Raw genomic sequence first — 8,508 nt, 5'->3', positions numbered from 1 at the left:
CAAGAAAATAAGGAAGAAGGCACAAAGACAAAAACTTAAGCACTGAAAGTCAAATTGGGTTCTATTAAAAATCAAAATATGCAAAAGAATTTGAGGAATTAAATGAGATGGATTCCTAAGGAAATGCAAATTGTCTCAGGTTATTTTTGTAACTTTTTAAATTTCCATATGACCATTGATCTATTTCCTTTAGCTCACCCTCATTAAAGAACCAAGTATTCGTAGAGAATTTTAAGCAGAGGAGTGAATTGATCAAATTGAATTTTATTACCCCTACACTCCCTTATTCTGTAGCCAGAAAGAATGTTGGAAGACCAATTTGAGTGCTCTTGCAAGGTAGGGAAGAAGGATATTAGTGGTTTTGATTAGGGTAGTGACTGTGATGTTAGATATATGCACATATCTAAGGGTATTGAGCAGAATCAATGATTGGTGATTGAGTGGAGAGATGGAAAGGATGGAAACTGACCATACGCATACTGTGACTTCTCTACTTGTCTTCAAAGTTCCTCATACTTATTTCCAAATGACACTGAAGGGATGTTGATTTGCATTCTGAGTGTTTTCTTATTTATATAAGAAAGGTTATGAAACTTATCTAGATGGAAAAATTGCTAAGAAAATGAAGAGATTTAAATAAACAGATCATGGCTCTTGATTTTTCAGTGAAAAGGACTGTGGTGGATGCATTCCCAGAGCTCTAAGTAAGAGTTGTGTAGGTGCCACAAGAGTGGCCATTTTCCTCAGAAAAGGAATATTAACTCAGATTTGACCCTATTCAAAAGGACTGTACAGAACATCTTTGAGTTTGTCCAAGCTTGATAAAGCATACACCAGTATAAATGAATTTGAAAGAATTTTGGGATTTAAAAAGCTGTTAGGAAGTAGAAAATGACTAAGAACATTAAAAATACAGTAGATTGAAATTCTATGAGCATACCATAAATCTCAAATTGTTGTCAAATTTCCATAATACTCAAAATTTATGTTTTTAAATTTTCATAACTGAAAGCCTTCTTTGACTGACCCAGAGTTCCTTGACCGTTCCACGTGTGTCTATCATAACTGCACATTACATAAGTATGATTGGAATTTTGATCAGCCTCCGCTTATTCAAGTTTGAACTTTCTAAGTGTAGCAACCATGTTTTATTTTTTATGTCTTCATGGATGAAATTTGGCACATGCCAATGTTTAATAAATATTTAGTAAATGGAAATCTATTTTTCATTGCTCCCAAAGGGAAAAATATAAAACCTTATATCATCCAAAAAATGGATAAAATTGACATGCAGTTTAAATACGCTTCTGTTTTTTTGCTTCAGCTGAGTAGCTGCCAATTTCAGACTTATCTTTCATGATTTAGCTACTTTATTTATTTAGTATCTAGTTTGTCCAAGATTTCTCAATTACAGCACTGTTAACATTTTGGTACACAATTCTTAGTTTTGGGATCTTCTTTGTGCATAACAATGTTTCTGAGCATCCTACCCTTTACCTACTAGATGCAGGTAACAGCCTCCTTACTGACAATAAAAACATCTCCCGACATTGCCAAATGTTCTCTGTGGCCTAGAATTGCCCTAGATTGAAAACTACTGCTCATATCTGCCTGGAATTTTGTAGTACAGAGGTGTAAGAAAATAAAATGAAACCTTTGTTTAATGACAGCTCAAAGGTACAAAGATATATGACTCACAAGAGAGAGAGTCAGTACCCAATGATGGGTTGGTTTACAATGGAAATAAAGACCACTGTGAATGTTTAGGTGAGGAATTACATGTGATTAAACATGTATACCTCCTTGAGATATTTCCCACATACCAGATCCTGAGAACACTTGTTGAGTCTGAATGCTGATGTAGGATGAGTGGAAAGATGCACAATTTGACAAAAACTAACTGGTGACATTTGGGATTTGCTTCAGCATATCCAGCTGCTTTAGTGGTAATTTTCATGGTCTAATACCTACTCCCATCCTTAGCTTCATTTCTCAGATGTTCCACTCCAGTTGCTGCAACAATACCCATGCAAAAAAATCACAGCTGTCCATCATTGTACCTAGGTAAACCTCCTGTGTGAGTGAGGGAGAGATTCCATTAGCAATTGAAGTATTTCATTGTCTCTCACAGTATCTGCAAAAGATGCCACTTCATCAACATGTACATAATGTTTTTCAACTTGAGAAATAAAGTAGAACACCCTCACAGTCTTCATCTTTAGTCCAAGTCCCCACAGGGAGAATTATATTATTTATGTCAATCTAGAATCATGTTGATAATGTAGAATGAAAGAGAAGATGTGAGGGCCTAATTTTAGTATTGGGACCTCCTCATTTTACTTCTTTATCTTGTTTTACCATTTATAAGTCCTAGGATGATAAGCCCTAGTTATTTTAAATTGATTTGCTTATTTTGGTCAAGTTTTTAATCAGGCATTATTATCCTAAAATTCATCTCCATATAAATGGAACCTCACTGCCACCAAAGTCATTATGTGACAAAAACTGTGACATAAACCTAAGCACATTACCTCTTTTAGAATGCTGTAGCCATCTTTACTTTTGACTTAAAAAAATGGAATTAGGGAGAGGAATTAAATATGATTCCATATGCTGGTTTACAAATCACTGAGGAAAATATTTAATGATTGAGAAAAGGAACAGTGTCCTTTATATTTCATCTTTCAAAATCTTTTTGCCTCTCAGATGTTCGCATTAATCGAATCTTAAACAATAAGGTTAAACATATATACAACTATACAGCATAGTATCTTCTCAAAACCTGATTGCAATATAAGTTCACAAACTATATAAAGCTAAATGGCAGATTCTGTCCCATTTCGTGGCCCAGACTGGAATGTGGAGGGTCATGGCATACTGGACTGAAGTAGGTCTCCATGGCCTTGGGTATGCTTTCATCTTACTGTGAAAGAAAGAAAAAATAAGGAACAGTCCTCCCTTTCTTTGGGCAGGGGCAGCGCATCCCTTGGCAAGGCTGCTTGTATTCCTACTGGTTTGGGAAGCAGTCCACAGAGGGTCCTGGAAGTCTCACTACCCTAGGACTTCTCTGTTTTGTCTGAGAAGCTGTTGGGATTTCATATGTGACAGGACCTGCATGTAAGCTAAAAGACAGCCCATTCCTGCACAGGTATCAGTGCAAAATTCAGGCCCTGATGCTGTATGGAATAGACCTTGTATGTGCATGCCCTCAAAATCCACACTTAATATCCTAAGCCCTAAAGTGATGATAGCAGGGGCATAACAAGGTTTGTACCCTTATAAAAGAGACCCCAGAGAGTTCCCTTGCCACTTCCTCCACATGAGGGTATTCATCTGTTGAGACACTGAATCGACCAGTGCCTTGCTTTAGGACTTCCAGCCTCCAGAACTGTGAGAAATAAATTTCTACTCTTTATAAGTCACTTAGTTTATGGCATTTTATTAGAGCATCCCAAATGGACTAATGCACTTTATTATCATCACAGTCTCCACTTCAAGTCCCTAAACCTTGTCATCCCCTCCCTGTCATCTTGGTGCAGGTGCTTTAAAAAATGGTTCTCTTGGGGTTGGGACTCAGTGCTCTGCTCAATGGCAGAGCACTTGCCTAGTATGTATGAGGCACTGGTTTGCATCCTTAGCCCTGCATAGACATAAATAAACAAATACATAAAATAAACTTTAAAAAATGATTCTCTCTTCCTTCTTGAGGGTTGCCTGTGGACTTTCAGTAGTCCAGCTCTTCCCAGTTCCCTCACTGCTCCAGAAACAGCCTCAGATTTGTTTCTTGCTATTTGCTGGCCTCATGACTGTGCTCTTTTTAGTTTCAAGGCAGCCTTCATTGAGAGGCCTAACTTCCTTTTTCTGCACACACAAGGACCACAATTATCTGTGTTTGAAGATTTAGTCCTTTGGAAGGGGATCTCTGTAAGAATTTGAGAAGGAAGCATACAGCATACGTTGCATGCTTAAGGAACATATCTTCCTTAGCGGGCAGTGAGAATGTAATACCTTGTTTTCACAGTGATCAAAATGGGAAGTTGTGTCCACATTGATATAAGATTAAAGGCAGAATGAAGTATCATTCTCACTTTGAAATGCAGTTTCAGGGGAAAACTGTGCTGTTCTTTGTTGATGTGATCTGTAGTAACAATGAAGGCATCTGCAGGAGGCGCTCTGAAAGAAGACAAGCAGCTGGACTGAAGCTACTTCTTATTGCAGGATCATTCACTTGCCGTTGAAATGAACAAGAAAGAATATACCTGAAGAGATACTACTAACATGATTAATACTTTCCATCTATGCTATGGATGGAGCTGGAATATTCCCCAAAGGCCCATGTTTCAGAGGTTGTTTTGTTTCAGATATGAGGTGTCCCTCTAAAGAGGTGTCCCTCTAAAGCTCATGTGAGACAATGCAAGAATTTTCCAAGGTGAAGTGATTAAATTATGACAGTTGTAATTTAATCAGTGGATTAATCCATTGATATGGACAAAGTGGGTGGTAACTGTAGGCAGACAGAATGTGACTGGAGGAGGTATGTCACTGGGGGCATGCCTTAGGTGTTTATATTTTGTCCCTGGTGAGTGCAGCTTACTCTTTGCTTTCTTGTTGCCATGTCCTGAGGTGCTTTTCTCCACCATGTTCTTTAGCCATGATGTTCTTCCTCACCTTGAGCCCAGAACTATGGAGTCAGCTGATCATGGACTGAACCATTGAAACTGTGTACAAAAATAAACTTTTCTTCTTTACGTTTTTCTCGTCAGGTTTTTTGGTCATAGCAATGTAAAACTGACTAAAACAGAAATTGGTCCTGAGAATGGGGTCATTGCTATGATTAACCTGTGTGGCTCAGAAGGCTTTGGAACTGGTTTGTGGTGGTATGAATTTTAAAGAGTTTAGAGATGCAAGTTGGAAAAGCTTTAGATTTATGTAAGCCAAGCTTAATGGGTGATTATGGTGGGAGTTCAAAGACCAGAATGCCAATTGGACTGTGGGTAGTAAAACCTGAGCTCATGAGGTTTCAGAGCAGAAGGAAGATTTTTCTGGAAATCAAACTAAGGGCTATTCATGTCATGTTCTTTACATTTTGCCCATGTCCTGAAACTTTCTGTGAGGCTGAATTTAAAGATGATGGACTAATTTCTGATGGAAGAAATTTCAAGGCAGTGCAATTTGTGGTTGTTATAGCCACTAAAGAGATGCAAAGTACTCTACTAAGAAAAAACAGGAAAGATGACATGAGGGTTTCTCAGGAATTGTCAAGACCACACCCATCTCAGACTCAAGAATATAAAAGTAAAAATTTCTTTGAGAAAAGAACATGGGGGTGCTTGCTTGATGGGGATGCCTAGGATTTTTTTTACCATGCTCAGATGCCCAGAGGCTGCTGCAGTCATGGTCCCAGGAATCTTGGCTACTACACAAGATGGTGGCAGACTTTTGCTGCAACCAGGTGGTGCTTGCTCTACTGGAATACAGGATGCTGGAGTTAGGGGGTCATGGAGGTTTCCACCAAGATTTGAAAGGAGGGTCTGAATGTCAGGCAAAGTGCAGCAGAGTCAGAGTCACCACAGGCTTCCCTTGAGAGGGGAATGTGTGAAGAAGTGAGATGGAAGCCAAAGCTATAGTGGAGATCCTCAAGGTTACGAGATGCTAATAACATGGAATATCTGCCAAGGAGAGTTGCAGGAATTGACCAGAAACCAAAAGACAGGCCACTTGAGCTGCAACCAGCAAGTCCAGAGAGGTGGAACTACACAAGCCCTTAGGAGAGAATATCACAATGCCATATGCCCCTGCTGCAGGACATGGAGCTACAGAACTTATTTGCCCAGCTGAATTTCGTTCTTACTTTGGTCTCATTCTTCTTTCTGTGCTCCAATTTCTTTCTTATGGAATGAAACATTTACTCCATGCCACTATGTATTAGAGATATGTGACTTGCTTTTGATCTTTACAGGGGAAAAGATCCCCTGTGTTTTTGCTTTGAGTCTCAGATGAGATTTTGGACTTGGAGTTTTGGGCAATGCTGGAACTCTTAAGACTAAGGGAACACTTGGAAATAGATTAAATGTGTTTTGCATTATGAAATGGGCAAGACTTTTGGGGGTCAGGAATGGAATGTTTTAGATATGAGATGGTCCTTTAAAACTCATGTGAGACGATCAAAGAATTTTCAGAGTGGAATGATTAGAGTATGAGAGTTATAACTTAATCAGTGAATTAATCCATTGATACGGATTAACTGGGTAGAAACTGTAGGCAGGTAGAGTGTGACTGAAGGAGGTAGGTCATTGGGTCATGTGTCTTTGGTGTTTATATTTTGTCCCTGGTGAGTGAACTCACTCTCTGCTTCCTTGTTGCCATGTCGTGGGCTGGTTTTGTCCACCATGCCCTTTTGACAGTGTTCTACCTCATCTTGAGCCCAGAACAATGGAGTCAGCTGACCATGGACTGAACCTCTATACCCATGAACCAAAATAAACTTCCTCCTCTACATTTTTCTTGTCAGGTCTTTTGGTCAGAGTGATAAAAAACTGACTTAAACAAGAGACTTAGTCCCCAGAGTGGTGATAGTAGGGATGGTAGAAACTTAAAGAAGCACGGCCTAGTGAGATGTTTTTAGGTCACTGGGGTATACACTCAAAGGTGACAGTGAAACCTTAGCTCCTTCCTCTTCTGCTCTTTCATTTCCTGACCATCAGGTGAATTGCTTTGTTATGCCACACAATCCTGCTATGATGTGCATCCCTTCCCCCACCAGAACCCCTAAAGCAGCAGGGATTGATCATGGACTGAACCCTCCAAAACTGTGAGTCAAAATAAACATTTTTAAAATAAGTTCATTATCTCAGGTATCTGCTGTATAGTAACTCAAAGCTGACAAGCACAATAGAAAATGTCATTTTCAATCCTCCCATAATCCTTTAAATTAGGTATAACAATGATCTGTATTTCAACCAAACATAGTGTGGTTAAAAAATTTGTTTGTTTGGCAGCAAATAAATAATGGATGCATGAATTAACATAATAGTGACTCACAGTATGTCCGCACACAATGTCTATTTCTCTACCAGCAGGGTCTCTTGCTCCGTACTACCTAGGCTCATGTAAGTCCTAGTTCTACAACTTAGTTGTCACTTTATCTTGCTTTGTCTTAGTTATTTCACTCACCTGCATGATATGAAATGTGCTAAGAGAGTAAATCTCAAGGGTCCTCACCACACAGACACACAGACACACTCACTGGTAACCAAGGGTAGTGATGATTATGCTAATTAGTTTGACCATGGTAATCATGTCACAGGTTTTATGTGTATCAAATTATCACATTGTAAATATAAATAATTTTCATTTGTCAATTATATCCCAATAAACCTGGAAAAATAAATTTTAAAATAAAAGATATGGGAATAACTAAGTCGGAGGATTGTTGTAGACATGAGAGAGATAATGAATGTGGAAGTGAAATATTCCACATTCCAGTGATTTTAGGACAAATCATTATTGGGAGGATGTGGCATAGTCTTTAGTTTATAGTAATGCTGTGGAGTGACTTTCAAGAGATGCCCTGATCTTTTTAGAAAGTAAATTTGGTCATATATTGTTCTATGACAGGTTTGAGTTCCAAACAAAACATCTTGACCCGGATTTCACCAACCTGGATTCCCAGTTGATTTGTCACTCTGATCCTGAAGAGGAACAGCAGAGTTTAGCATAACACTGGGGCAGTCATGCAGTAAAAACAAACTTGGGGCTTTAGTCAAGGTTTGCATTTACAGAAACAACCAAAAATAATACTTTTTAATACTCTTTCAAGAAATCAAATACTAAGATTTACGAATGATAGCATGATTCTGCAAAAACCACCAGACACCAGGAATACAGAATGTCCACCCCATGAGACATAACATGTGGAAATCAGAGTAAAGAGACGTGACGACATCCTAGTGCTGGCCCATGTTAAGACGAAGTGAATATGCTACCATTTTCATAAGGGCAGAAGGCTTGTTCAGTACAGCTATTACAATGTCTCAGATTCTATTATTTATTAGAGAGTCCTTTGGTCTATGTGTCAGTGTCTTCCTGCCCTTCCCTTTGAAAATGAAAGACCTTATGAATGGGAGTCTCACGGTTCTACTGGCATAAGAGCAATCGACCACTTCTCAGATTATTTTCTGGGAAAATATCTTGTAATGCAAATAGAATTTGTTTCTAAGTCAAACATACCTGACTTCATTGCAAATTTTAGCCTTTCTACTTTCTGGCTTCGTGAGTATGAGCACAGCACTCTGAATCCCAATTTATTCGTCAACACAACAGAAAAGATGATAACTACATTGTATGCTATTTTACTTAATTCTCACACTGTAGGGCATGAGTGTAGATATGGGTTTGCTGTACAGGAAACATACCATACATCAACACCCGCTTCCTTCAACTTATTCTCATGATTGATTTCAATGTCAGGTGCACCAAAGGCAAAAGAAATTCAGAAGCTAGAAGTCA

Source organism: Sciurus carolinensis, chromosome 11 (genome assembly GCF_902686445.1).
Source record: "Sciurus carolinensis chromosome 11, mSciCar1.2, whole genome shotgun sequence".
Lineage (NCBI taxonomy): Eukaryota > Metazoa > Chordata > Mammalia > Rodentia > Sciuridae > Sciurus > Sciurus carolinensis.
Note: the sequence above shows the minus strand (reverse complement) of the source record.